This window comes from Palaemon carinicauda, chromosome 5 (assembly GCF_036898095.1).
Source record: "Palaemon carinicauda isolate YSFRI2023 chromosome 5, ASM3689809v2, whole genome shotgun sequence".
In the NCBI taxonomy this organism is placed as follows: Eukaryota; Metazoa; Arthropoda; class Malacostraca; order Decapoda; family Palaemonidae; genus Palaemon; species Palaemon carinicauda.
In genome coordinates this window covers 183,756,505-183,771,595 of record NC_090729.1, presented here as the reverse complement: position 1 = coordinate 183,771,595, position 15,091 = coordinate 183,756,505, and the positions used below count along the sequence as shown (strand labels likewise).

At 47.4% G+C, this 15,091-nt stretch overlaps 1 long non-coding RNA gene across 2 annotated transcripts in view; it reads right to left on the bottom strand.

The window, feature by feature from the left end:
• The window catches only part of LOC137640708 (uncharacterized), a 34,019-nt gene that overhangs the window by 17,916 nt on the left and 1,012 nt on the right, over window positions 1-15,091 (bottom strand). The gene's annotated exons all lie outside the window — the stretch shown is intronic.

Genomic DNA, 15,091 nt, shown 5'->3' with positions numbered 1-15,091 from the left:
GATAAATACATTCAAGTAAAATGACAAATTCGTAGGTATTTTGTATTTTTCCTAACTATACAAACCTTAGCTATTTAATATGGGTAATTACTATCGGCGTAGCTGAAATGACGAGCCATTAGAATTTTAACGAGGGTTTGTTACCCCACCGCTAGTTTGCGGGGTGGGGGGGGGGGGGGGGGGTGGGGGGGTGGGGGGGGGGGTTTAGCTCGGTAAACCCTCCCCTCACACACACCTGTGCTGGACTCACTTTGCTTAGAGGTAGGACTTCACGGGGGATAGGGCTGGCGGGCAAGTTTGATTAAATAGCTAAGGTTTGTATAGTTAGGAAAAATACAAATTTGTCATTTGTTCCGTAACTGAAATACAAACCACACTATTCAATATGGGTAACTCACCCCTTAGGAAGGGTGGTAAGTCCCGGCCAGTACTGGCTTTTGGCTTTGCCCGGGGACTCAGTATCTGAGTGTGCCAGCAGTCAACAATAAGGTGTCCCTGCACCTCGCTGGGCAAGGGCTGCGGCCTACGTAAGCTGTGTGTGAAGGTTTGAAGAGTGACTCGTCCTAGGAAGTTGACCTGTAGTCCTTTAGATGGAAATTTTAGGCTAGGACTCTCCCAATACCACCTCGTCAGGGTATGGGGACGTGACAGTATTAGCTTAATTCTAGGAACACAAGGAGACATGGTTTACTTGCAGTGGTTCGAGGTCAGCTGTGCAGAGAACCCAGGATACTGCTTTCCTCAAGAGAGGGGAGGATGAAGAAAAGAATAAGGGCCAGACAAACCTTTTCATTCATGTAGACTAAAACCGGGTAATAATGCCCTCAACCTTCTGCTACTTGTCCATTAAGGAGCCTGAGGTTTAGACTAGCTGTTGTGCAGCCACCACAGGGGCGATAGAGAACGTATCGAGCCTCCTGTGGGTCACGTTTTGCAGGTAGTGGGCTGTGAAGGTCGTCTGACGTTTCCAAACCCCTGCTTGTAGAACCTGCGTCACTGAGAAGTTCTTTTTGAAGGCCAGGGACGTAGCTACGCCCGACATCATGTGCTCAAGGGCGACGTGACGGAGGAGGGTCAGGATTCAGGGACAGATGGATTACCTTACGAATCCATGCTGAGATAGTATTCTTGGTAACCCTCCTCTTTGTTCTCCCAGTGCTCACAAACAATGCCTGCACTTGGGGACGAACTGCAGCCGTTCTTTTGAGATATAGCCTCAGACTCCTTACTGGGCACAGTAGGAGATGGTCTGGGTCATCTGTTACAGAACGAAGACTCGAAATCTGGAAAGAGTCAAACCGAGGGTCCGGCACTCCCGGATTCTGAGTCTTAGCAACAAACTCAGGGACAAATCTGAACGTTACCTCCCCCCATCCCCTTGAATGGGCGATGTCATACGAGAGACCATGAAGTTCACCGACTCACTTGGTCGAGGCCAAAACTAGTAGGAACACCGTCTTCCAAGTTAGGTGGCGATCTGAAGCCTGGCGTAATGGTTCGTAGGGAGGTCTCTTAAGAGACCTGAGAACTCGAACCACGTTCCATGGAGGAGGTCTCACTTCCGACTGAGGGCAGGTAAGTTCATAACTTCGTATGAGTAAGGAAAGTTCCAGCGAAGTAGAAATGTCCACTCCTTTGAGCCTGAAGGCTAGACTTAAGGCGCATTTCCTCTCGCAAATACACGAAGAACTCCGCTATTGCTGGAATAGTGGCATCGAGTGGAGAGATACCCCTTCCACGACACCAACCACAGAAAACTCGCCACTTTGCCTGGTAGACCCCTGCGGATGACCTTCACAGGTGTCCAGACATCCTGTTCGCAACCTGTTGCGAAAATCTTCTCTCTGCGAGGAGATGCTGGATAGTCTCCAGGCGTGAAGTCGAGGCGAAGCTACGGCTTTGTGAAAGATGTTGGCGTGTGGTTGTTTGAGTAACTCGTGTCGTGGAGGGAGTTCTCTCGGTAGTTCCGTTAGAAGTTGCAAAAGGTCTGGAAACCATTCCGCATGATGCCATAGCGGAGCTATAAGGGTCATCGAGAGATTGACCGATATTCTGGTCTTGTTGAATACCCTCCACATCAGACAGAATGAGGGAAAGGCGTATACGTCAATGTTGTCCCACCGAAGTTGGAAGGCATCTTGCCAGAGTGCCTTGGGATCCGGGACTGGGGAGCAGTGCAGCGGGAACTTGAAGTTCAGCGCTGTAGCGAACAGATCCACAGTCGGGGAACCCCACAAAGTCAGGACTTTGTTGCCTACTAGATGATCCAAAGACCACACGGTACTCACTATCTGAGACGCTCTGCTCAGACTGTCGGCGAGCACATTCCTCTTGCCTGGAATGAAGCGAGCCGAGTGGAATCGAGTGGACTTCGGTCCATCTCAGTATCTCTACTGCGAGATGGGATAGCTGCTCTGAAAAGGTACCTCCCTGCTTGTTGATGTAAGCCCCTACTGTGGTGTTGTCGCTCATCACCACCACAGAGTGACCCGCCAGGTAAAGTTGGAACTGTTGAAGGGCTAGGAATACGGCCTTCTTTTCTAGCAGATTTATATGGAGGCACTTTTCTGATTCTGACTACAGTCCTGAGGTCCTGTGGTGCAGAACGTGGGGCCCCCACCCTTTCTTTGAGGCATCCGAAAACAGCATCAAATCCGGGGGGAGGACGAGAAGATCCACTCCCCTTCGTAGGTTCTTGTCTGTCACCCACCACTGAAGATCCGTCCGTTCCGCAGGACCCATAGGGATCATGACGTCCAGGGAATCGTGACCTTGATTCCACCGGGACTTGAGTTGCCATTGCAGAGATCTCATTCTGAGGCGACCGTTGGGAACTAGACGGGCCAAGGATGAGAGCTGACCGAGGAGACGTAACCACGATTAGGCTGGGAGCTCTTCTCGTCTGAGGAAAGGACTCGCGACTCTCCTCAGCCTTGCTATCCTGTCGTCCGATGGGAAGGCTTTGTGGAGATTGGTGTCTACGATCATACCTAGATATACCAGTCTTTGAGTAGGAAGCAGAGAAGACTTCTCGAGATTTACCATGATCCCCAGATCTTGGCAAAGTCCCAGAAGTTTGTCTCGGTGTCGAAAAAGGCCTGACTCCGAGTCTACTAGGATCAGCCAGTCTTCCAGATAACGGAGGAGACGGATGCCGATCCTGTGTGCCCACGACGATATTAGGGTGAACACACTGGTGAAAACCTGAGGTGCTGTGGAGAGACCGAAACACAGCACCTTGAACTGGTAGATTTTGTTGTCTAGGCTGAATCTTAAGTACTTCCTTGAAGACAGATGGATTGGGATCTGGAAGTACTGTACACGTCCTTCAGGGCCAGTGTACACATGAAGTCTTGCGGTCTCACTGCAAGTCTGACCGTGTCTGCCGTCTCCATGCTGAACAGGGTCTGCTTGACAAACCTGTTCAGAGCCGAGAGGTCAATGACTGGTCTCCAGCCTCCAGACGCCTTCTTTACAAAAAAGAGTCGACTGAAGCAGCCTGGGGACCCGTCGAGGACCTCTTGGAGAGCGCCCTTCTTCAACATTGTCTCGACTTCTGCCCGAAGGGCTTGCCCCTTGCCGATCCCATGGCAAGGGAGCTCAACGACACTGGATTCGATGTCAGGGGAGGTAGTGATGTTGTGAACGGGATGCGATATCCTTGACTGATTATGGAAATCGTCCAGGAATCGGCCCCAAGTTGCTGCCACCTGTTTGCGCAACTTTGTAGGCATCCCCCCACTGGTGGACATACAGGGGGACTGCCAATCCTAGCGTTTGCGACCTCGGCCGCTCCCTCTAGGATTTTTTTCCTCCCCTGGAGGACTTCTTGCCTTTCTTGTCCTTGACAGGAAAGGGCTTCGACACCGTTGTCTTCGCTGCAGCTGCCGGTTTCGTGGTCTTGGTAGGACGTGGTTGCTGGGTTGCTGGAGGTTTATAGGGCTTTGATGTTAAAGTCATGTAGGAGAGAGTCCTAGTTGGACATCCTCCACCTCTCAGCCGCCTGCTCCACGTCCTTAGGCTCAAACAAATTGTTCCCCAAGATGGAAGAATGTCTGAGCCTGCTGATCTCGGTGCTGGGGACCTTCTGGTGGAATCTCTCAGACACCTCATCTCGACGCTTCAAGATGGTATTAGCCCACAAGTTCGAGACTTGGTGGGCTAGAAACTCGATGGTATGAGTGCCTGAAAGTAGAAAGGTCTCCATGGCCTTCCTGGTACTCTCTTTGGACAAGTCCTCAGATCATAACAGGATGCCCAGAGACCCTAGCCAGATGTCCAGCCACGAAGTTGCCTACATGGCACACTTTGCCACCTTCTCCTGGCTAAGGATCTCCATAGCCAAGAACGACACTTGCCGGTTGGAGTCTCTCTCTAGAGGGACTCCCCTGGTAAGCTCTTCCAAAGAGTGGTGTAAGGGAAGAGCTAAACAAGTCTTCTCCATGACGTCAAAGTACCTCCTCTGATGGACACGAGGAGGTGGGAGGAGTTTGTTACCGGTGCTGGATCGGCTGGAGGAGGCAAGCTCGGAGAGCTGGCCTTCGACCTTATCTCTGGCACTCTTAACCCCTTGGGACCAGGGCAAAGCCGCGCTGGCCTTAGAGGGTTTTTGAGTACCAAATACTCGGTCCAAGACCGTGTCCTTGCCCTCACGAGGGGGAATCTCTGGGTCTGCGAACCCATTGAGATTCCTCATAAGGGTCAGAACCTGCCAGAACGCATGCTCTGACTCCTGTAGCTCTCCTCCTGAAGGGCTGGCAGCGAAGCCTCCTGTCCCCAAAGGCTCTTCTTGGGGGGACTCGTGGACGTTCTCCGAGGGCTTGGCTGGCTCTGGTCTAATCCTTGAGGATGACTTCAGTAAAGTCTTGGAGTCCTTCGACTCCCTCCTGGGAGGGATGCAGGACTCCAACAGTGATGGTGGGAGGCTCTTCTCTACACCTACCCGAGAAGACTTCTCTGCGCGAGTTGGGGTTTCCCTCATTGGTGCGATGGGGGAACACCTCACGTGACTCCAGAGGACGGGAAATCTTCGTCCAAAGGGGAGGGAGAGAAAGTCTGGGGGGGGGAGGAGGCCTTCCTCAAAGACTTCCGAGGAGTCAGCTTCGCCCTTGGAGAAGTCACCACGTCAGCTACTCCTTTCTTCCTCTTCAGGGGAGTCGAAGCTGCCACTGATTTGTGGCCCAGCTCAGAGAGAACAGGCTTAAAAGCCTGCATGACCGCTCTGACAAGGGACCCAAACCAGGGCTGCCGACTGACAGCTGCGCTGTCAGATATTTCCTCTGGAGGGAAGGGGATCGTTCGATCCCTAGGAGTTACCAAAGTATGGTCTGCCTGAAAGGAAGGAGGAGGAAAGTCCCTGGACCTATCCGGAGTTCTCCCTCCCTCCGGCGAGCGCTCTGTTCTGTGCTTGGGGGGGGGCCTATGACCTGGTCGCACGGCGTCCTGCAGCCTCGCGCCATAGAATTTTGCCTGGATTGCGCGCTAGGGCGATGGCGAGGCGCGCATTCCGATGATTGCAGAGGGAGCACAGCAGGCTGAATAAGCGCTCGCAAGAGATATATCCCTTGCGCGTGGGCGCACATGAGGGCGTACATCTGGAAGAATAGGTGGGCGCAGAGGGCGCGCGTGGGCACACATGTGAAGGATGGCAAGCAGGCGGGGTCTGATGGCGTGCTGGAGAGCGCTGGCGAGCAGAGGAAGAGGTTATCTTCCCCTTTGCGCCCAGATCAGAAGATCGTGGGCGCGCAGTGGCGCGCTGGCGAACAGGTGAGCGTTGGCGCGCTATAACAGGAACCACAGCAGCTGGAGAGCGCTTGTGCGCAATTGCGCGCAGGGGATACCTGGCGCGTAAGGGACTTAGACACATTGTGTGGAAGTCCCTTGTGCCCCGAAGGGACCGTTGCCCGTTTGAAAACAGGGGTGAGTAGGCGCCCACAGCGCATCAGCGGCCAGAAACGGCGACAGCAGGTCAGCAGGTCTGGCGGGTGGAAGGTCGGCGTGTCCTTTGCAAGGACAACCTTCCACCGAAGGAGAACGCAAACGATCTGCAGAGAGGTCCAGGGATGTAGCTGGTAGAGTCGGCGAATGACGGCGAGATTCCTCTGCATCGGACTACGGCGATGAAGAACCGAAGAGGTGCCTCCTAACACCCTTGTGAGGTGAAGGAAGGCCTCTACGGCGAAGAGGAAGGCGGGCTTTACGCCTTATACGCACTCTGGGGGCAGTGGGGTCATCAGGCTGACCATCAGCAGTCCTCCGAAGAGGAGTCTCTGAGAGTGAACTCCCCCGAGGGGGAGAATCACCGGCAGGAGAGACCGTTGGACTTAGTTCCTCCCTCGAAAGATGTCCGGAGGGGGGAACTAAGCCTTCAGCTACATCAGCAACATCAGGAGCAGAGGTTTGATACAACTCATCAGAAGCCTCTGCCACAACAACGTCGACGATAGACAGAGGATCAACCTCTGCTGAAGTTGGCGATTGTTTGACAGCTGCCCCCAATCTGATCATGTCAAACAAGACTTCCTTGGAGGGCGAAGCCTCAAGCCCCAAAGAAGCCCAAAGCTGCTACAAATCATCAAAATAATTATTAGTCACATTTACATTTACATCTAAATTTAAATCCTCCCCCGGAGGATGAGCTACCTCGCTATGGGAGGCAACTCCCACTCCCAAACCCCGCGATCAGTCAACAGAACTGCGGCTTACGCTACCACTCGACAGTTTCTCGGAAGAAACCGATCGAGTGGGAGCTTCAGAGGAGGTTTGGGGCACGGAAGAAGAGCCCTTGGGATTTTCTCCTTTCAAAGAAATCTTCGAAGGAGAAATATCCCGCCTGGACTTCTTCCGGTGCCGGGAAAACCTCTCCCACTGGGAGGTAGACCACTCCCTGCACTCACCACATACATTACTCTTATCACACCGCTGACCCCTACAGTAAGGACACAAGGTGTGGAGGTCACTTACGCATCGCTGAGGCCAACTTCACACACACACTATCAAAGAAAAAGCAAACAAAAGATTAGTAATGGCTGTCAGAGAAGGCGAGGGTGACAGCGGACACGTCCGACTACCACCCGAGCCAAGAACAAAGTGAGCTCAGCATAGGTGTGTGAGGGGAGGCGGGGGGGGGGGGGGGGGGGGGGGGGGGAGCAAGCTACCGTCCCGACACCCTGCTAACTAGCGGTGGGGTAGTAAACCCTCGTTGAAATTCTAAAGGCTCGTCATTTCAGCTACGCCGAAAGTAATTACCCATATTAAATAGCATGGTTTGTATTTCAGTTACGGAACAAATGATATCTTCATAATAAAATAAATTTTTTAACATACTTACCCTCTGGTTATATAAGAATGGCTATAGTCCCTGGACGCTCCAGCAGAAATTCAAAAACTCGTGACAATCGCAGATATGCCAGGTGTACACTAGCGCCCTGGCGGTAGACAGGCCAAACTATTCCAACCAATTCAGACCTTCCATGGCCCTTGGTCTCTAGAGGGGAGGAGGGTGGGATCATAACTTATAAAACCAGCGGGTAAGTATGTTAAAAAATTTATTTTATTATGAAAATATCATTTTTAAACATAAAACTTAAATGCTGGTTATATAAGAATGGCTGATTGACACCCTTGGTGGCGGGTCAGAGACAGCAACATAATTGGAAATTCACTTAAGAGTTAAATATAACCACTTAAGAGGTTCGTACCTGATAAGGAAGCTGACTTCAATGGTTCTCTGTCTCATTCTGTCTGCTATCCTTACGAGATCCAGCGGTCCACCCAGGGGGCTGAAGATCTCTAGAAGCTGTCAAACGGTGCAATAACCTATAACTTGACAGGACCTCAACTAACACCCTTGTTTCGGGCACTCTTCAGGAACAAAATGACCAACTGACTAAATCAAAGATTGCAGAAGATTGTCGACCAATCTTTACGTACAATCATAAAAACATATATAAGAGTTCCAAGAGGAGAACAGGAGTACTGGGGAATTAGGGAAATGTAGTGGTGGATGTTTCACATACTACTGCACTCGTTGTTACGAATGATCCCAAAGTGTAGCAGTCCTTACAAAAAGACTGGATACAGTATAAGTAATGCAAGGCGAATACAGGATTACCCCTTCAAAAGGCTGTATGCACGATGCTTTGCAGAGAACAGTTTTGTTTAAAAGTTACAGAAGTTCACACAGCTCTAACTTAGTGAGTCTTTACTCTTTCGACAGCTTAAGATCTGCCTCACCACAGTGTGAGTGAGCCTTTCCAATAAAAGTCTATAAGAAATGATAGGACGTTTTAGACATAGGTAGCGCAGGCTTCCTGACTGCACACAAAAGAGCCTCTAAATAGTCTCTTAACTCCTTTAGTCCTGTCTTGATAAAACTTCATCGTTTTAACCGGACAAAAACTCTCCTCAACTTTTCACAAACCATATCCGAGAGAATAGTGATCTCGAAAGCTTTAAGCCATAGATGAGGACGACGTTTGCTTATGACCAAGAATCCAAGTTGCAAGGAGCATATGGCTTATCCGTTTCTGAAGCCCATGTTCTTGGTAAAAGAGTGAACTTCACTGACTCTCAGCTGTTGCCAGACTTACTAAGTAAAGTCTTCAAAGTCAGATCTTAAAAAAGAAGCCGAGTGTAAAGGCTCGAATCTGTCACCATCTTAAAACAACCTCTAAATTCCAGCCTGGCGAATCTTGCCGACACTTCTTAGTCATCTCAAACGATCTGAGAAGATCTAGAAGGTCTTTATTTGATAGATTCAATTTCCTGTGTCTGAAGACAGCTGCCAGCATACTCCTGTACCTCTTGATGGTCGAGGAGGAAAAAATGTTCTTTCTTCTAAGGTCTAAGAAATAGGCCACTTGTGTTTTAGAGTTACTAAATGAAGAGACTGATTTAGCTCTACACCACTCCCTAAAACCTCGTATTTGGGCTGCAAAACCTTGAGGTAAAAGTCCTTTGTACAAGCGATAGCCTCAGCTGCCTCCTTCGAACAACCCTCTAGATCTTAAAGGTTTTCCAAAATACTGAAGGCAGCCAAACCTAAAGCTTGATGGTTTAAAATAAGACATTCGCGATTCTGACGCAGGGAAACGGTCCGATGGCATGCGTCCAGCATGCTGCATATGTTCAACATGCCGTGAGGGAGAGTCAAGATCTATACCGCCTCCCGAAACTCATACAAATCGGTCGCAAGGAACCGATATCGAAGCTAGGCTTGTTGAAAAGTAGCATCAACAACGTCAACCTCATGCTGTGAGGTTAAGACCTAATCACGTGTAACCAGCGAGTGTTCAACATACTTTGGGTCAAAAGCTTGACGCGAAGGAGCGTTAGCTGCGTGGCCAGAGAGTCGCGAAGGAGAGACAGCAATCTGCCTATACTGCTGTGAGAAAAAGACTTGACTGTATGCGTCTAGCATGCGACCAGATTGCAGCATGCGTTTGCATTACCGTAAGGTGTCAGCGTGCTGTATGCGTTCACCTTGCCGTGGGGATACAGCGCGCTGTCTGCGTCCCGCCTATTGCAAATCTACAGCATGTCGCGAGGAGGCGACAGTATCGCGTCCAATCAGTGGCGCAAAGAAGCAACTGTTTGTCTATCATGACGCGGGGAAAAAACCTGACTGACCTTATCCAGCATATTTCCAGGCTGACACATGCGTCTAGGTTGCAGTGGGATTTCAGATTGATCAGTTTGCCGAGAACTGTCCGCGTGTAGCATGCTTCCGCATGAGCGGTAGTCGCATGTCCTGCAGAACGCGAAGGTGAGACAACTTGTTGAAAGGATCAATTTTGACTGTTAAGAGTCCAGCATACGACTAGACTGGCATCTGCGACTGCGTGAGGGAGAGACCAGACTGGCATCTGCGTCTGTGTGAGGGAGAGACCAGACTGGCGTCTGCGTCTGCTGTAAGGGAGACCAGACTGCCACATGCGTGCGCCCTAACGCTTTCCGTAACGCGAGCTGATCACTGAGAGGAAGCATTGCTGAGTATCGTAGAACTACGCTGTCTGATACTATCGGAAGACCGTTTTCTTGGTCTATGGCTGTCCTTAGATTCTTTTGGGTGAAATTTTTTCCGCCCGAGAATCGTAAGCGTCAGAAAGAGATGAAATTGACCTCTTTAGCTCAGACATAACATACACTTGCGGGACACTGTGTGCGTTAACTCAAGCGTGAGCGATCATCAACCGTAGTCCCGTGACTGACCTGGGAAAGTCTTTATGACATTTCCAGGGTGCCTTGTACGCGACCTGAACGTACCTAATGCTGCAAGATATCATCAACAGTAGTCGATGGATCCCAGAGGAAAGTACTAGACATTCCCCCAATCTGGGGGAGGAGAAGAAGCGTGAACAGAAGTAAACTGAGCACCTTTTCCCCCGATGAACTACGTGTCTTACGCGATTTTTGGTGCTGACACGTCGCCTTCTTCCGAAAAGAAAACTTCTGGCGAACATCAGTTACTGCAGGATAGGTTATTAGGAAACATACGACTCATGAAAGGTCTTGGACGTATTGGTTGGAGTCAACCAAGTCTAGGTTTTGCATCCTTCCACGAGGACGAACTCTTTCTTCCCGGAAAGTGCGTAAGATTCCAGAGGAACAGTTAGGTTTGTATGCAATTTGTCTGACTTCGGCCTCTCTCGTGGAAGAAAACACGCTCGATTGCTTCCAGCTTAAGCATCGCGACACGCCTGCTGCGAGGGTAAGTCCTGTTCCAATGCGTTCATGAAGAGTAACTTCCCAGTCTAGCAGAAAGGGAAAACGTAAAACGCCATCCTCGTCAGGGAACTGCGTCCTATTACGCAGAAAAATGTCACAAGATCTGTGATGCCATAGCGATGATGAACTGATCACTTCAAAACATTTAAATTTCGCTCTGCTTAAGAGATTACATCACATGGTTGAGACGTCATAGTTCGTCAATCGAAGGAGAAGAAAACACCTTTACTTCGTCCTTCCAAAGCAGAGCGAACGTCTTGGAATGCATCGACAGGATCGCTCGGTGTAACATGTTTAGCGCACAAGGTCCGCGATATACCTTAGCCTTCCGACATTCCTTCTCCCAGGGGTTGGGAAGTAAGGAAGAGGTGTCGGGCTAGAAGTAAGACGGACACGAACGAACACATCCTCCAGTGCACTGTGCTATGTTTACGAGCCACTGAACTATTGTGTTTTTAACTATATTACATTAAATCACAAAAGATCTGCCCGTTGTGGGAGATATACCCTTATGCTCTATTCTCATAAAGGCCTTAATGCACTTTCTGCTGTTGCAGCTGCAGGCGCTGCTGCACCAACCTCTACAGTTAGGTTCGTTATGCTGCATTGAGGACACGTTATTGCACTGGCCTATCAGCACTGTTACTCGTCTGAGCACGATTTAATGTTAATCTATCAATTTTCTTATTTCCTCACTGAGCCATCTTTCCCTATTGGAGTCCTTTGGGTTAAAGCATCTTGATTTCTCAACTAGGGTTGTAGCATGGCTAGTAATAATAAAATAAACAGACACACCTTCGACACCTAACGAAAAACTCTGAAGTCGAAACGAGGAGCAGCAAGTACAAAATAAAAGGGAAACTTCAGAAAAACTCTCATGAGTCACTCCCTTCCTCCTACAAGTCTCTATCCTACGTAGAGATGTCTTGATTCCTAGGAGTCAATTCCTTAGGATTCCGAATTCTGACCTCAATGCTTAAAGGTTTTAAATTCAAGCTCTCCCAACCAAGAATTAGCCCAGCAGGCCTTGGTCCGAGAACATAATATCTTCCTAGTTAAGATTTATTTCTTAATATAACGCCCGACGCAACAATGTTCCAACGCTAGATGTTCATAGTCATGTAGACATCAAAGTCAATTTTCATGGGTAGCGTAGCGTCTGACTGACGCTGCCGCTCCGTCCCGCTACAACGTCTGACACTGACGCTCCGCCCCGCTACAACGTCTGACGCTGACGCTCCGCCCCGCTACTGCGTCTGACTGACGCTGCTGTCTATCATGCCACTTGGTGGCATGCTCTGCTGCCTGGCGATCGTCGGCGCGCCTGGACAGACTGACACTCGGTGCTATGAGCGGTCGGTTGACGTAGAGAAGCAGGTACTCGAAGCGATGCATCCACCTTCTCCCGCCGTTGAACATTGCGGCTGGTAGGCCGCCTGTGCGACAACGAGTCATCAACGGAATAGGCAGGTCGCCTGTGCGACACCGCGTCAAAATCGGAATCGTGACACCCAACCGCACTGCGAACGGCAGGCTGATAAGACCGCATAAACAAAGATAGTTGCTGTTTCATGTCTAACAGCAAAGACCAATTAGGATCAATCTAAGGTGACACGCGTGCAGCATTTTTAAACACAAATCTGCCTTCTTCGTCGATTCCATAGCGCTCCCCACTTTCGGGAGACAAACACCCTTCTGGTGGAAGCGGCGGCACCACAACCGCGCTATATGAATCGTAACACACGAAGAATGATTCTAATTTTGTTTTCAGCTTTGCGCCTGATACGTGTCTTTGCTTAATGTTAGAAAACACTTTTACCTCGCTTTACCTATAGCGAGGGTGAGCGTTCTGGGGATCGACAGAAAACGCTCGAGGGGACTTCTGTTCGGGTCTTAAAAGACGGTAAACGCCAGGCTACGCCTCTCGATTCCTTTCGCCGCTCGACTCAACTTCTCCCCTGGGTCCGGGAGCTTGGAAGAGGTCTAAGGCTAGGATAATGACAGGTCCGAAAAGAAGCACCCTCCACTGAATTGAATAAAGTTCACTGCACTAATTTATCACTAAAAATTTGCATTTCACTTTTTGGTAAAAATATTTTCACAATTGTTTAAAAACCAAAGTATACACATTATCAAACAAAATGACCCCCGTAGAGAGACTTACTATTCTGTCAATGGTTTGAATGGGAATGCAAAAGTCACTGAATCCCATATAAATGCAACAAAATATTAAATAAAAAATTTTACCTTAATAGATATAAGAAAAGAATATATCTATAAATCAAAACAAACCCTTATATTAAGGGGTTCCAATAAAAGGCGAATTATCACCCAGGTAAGAATTGGAACATCTACAATTATTATACAAACAATTTTAGTATTCCAAAACCCAACAAGTAAACAACGATACACAGAATCGTGAGCTACATCGATTGTCAAGAATACTACGTCGTATATACGTTAACTGAACCGTAACTTCCTTTAATCTTTGACTAAAAAAAATACTGAAAGGACCAATTAATTGCAAAATAATATGTTCCTTTTATCTACAACAACTTGAAAACTTGAGTTTGTAAGAAGGATGTACTATTCATAAAAATCGATACAAAGAGAAATCGTAATATCGTAACGACAGACTGAAAACTGTGTAGCATAAATAAACTGAACGCTAGTTACTCTTTGAAAACAGATCGAAGATTATCCAAAGAAAATCTATTAAAAGGACAAAAATTTTCTTAAAATAACAAAATCCTTTAAATTATAACTTAATTTATAACTTAATACTTCGTAAGAAAGTATTCACTTATCATTCTTTGTAAAAGGCAAGTTTTAGCTTACATCATAAGGCTGTGACGTCATCATTGGGCGAGATGTTTACATATCGCCCTTATGTTTTTGTTGGCTTCAAAATAGGTTGAAAAAATTTCTAATCCCACCTTTCAAGTTATAATAACGTGATCACAGATTAAACAACCAAATAAGCGAATGCCAGAACCCGAAAAATAGGAGTACATCACCAAAATACTGCTAAAATCCAGGTTAATCACGAGTGAATTCCAATACTTGTTGCCCGCGAAAGCGGCAGAGAAGGTCTGAATTGGTTGGAATAGTTCGGCCTGTCTACCGCCAGGGCGCTAGTGTACACCTGGCATATCTGCGATTGCCACAAGTTTTTTAATTTCTACCCGAGTGTCCAGGGACTATAGCCATTCTTATATAACCAGAGGGTAAGTTTTATGTTTATAAACAAATATTACAGAATAATCATTTTTGCATGCAATTTCCATTCTTTACTGCAGTCTTAAGTAGATTGTATTGCATGTAATGCTCTTCAAATATTTTGTGCTACATAGTCTATTTATACTTCAATAATAAAGTTTAGAAGAAGATATTGATGGATATTTTTCTTCTCTTACAAGTGAATCCTATATTAATTCAACTAGTAATATCTTGTGTCCCATTCCAGTCACTGTTGTTGGTGCAAACCATTATTTTTCAATTTCTCAACTCCTTAAATGGAACAACTATCGTAGAATCCGAGTGAAAGATACTGTTTACAGGTATGGATACTATAAAAACAAGTGTATCACACCATGTACAAATGATATATTAGCATAAATCACACCAAAACCAGCGGGAAAATTACATAGCTCAAGTGTGTCATCAGAAACATGGGGTTTGGTTGGGGAAACCCGAAGTAAGACTACGATGTATCACATATAAACCACACCCACCTAACCTAACCCAATGTTCTAGGTGGCTGTAGTCACTGATTGGAGTCTTCAACCATGTAACTTACCAATTACTCTATCAGCGATGCTATATAACATAATAAACCTTATACACAACTTGTACATCACACATACCTTAAATATCATAAATGGATTGTATTCCCACTAAACACTTATCATACATGTAGCAGCCAGAGAGTGAATGAAGGGGACCTTACTGTTACATAAAAAAACAGAGACTTGTAGTATAGAACTTTTTGAAGTTTCATTTAGTTCAAAAGGTCAGTTAATAAATGTCACACAAGATTATAAGGTCGTAAACCACTACTGCAATAATATGGCACAATGTTTCATTTGGTTCAAAAGGTCAGTTAGGTAAATGTCACAAAGATTAAAAGGTCCTAAAACAATATGGCAATAGCATAGGCCCAATTATTTACCATTGATTAATAAAGCAGTGAAATTTGAGTCAACAGTTCTTTTCACATTCATATCCCTATATATGCTTGTTATTTTTCTTGCCCTCCAATTTAGAACAAAACATGCTTAAGCAGTCAAAAGTCTATGATTCATCATGAGAATATCTAGTTTTAACAAGATACTCAACTATAATAGAGTTACCAATACCAAGT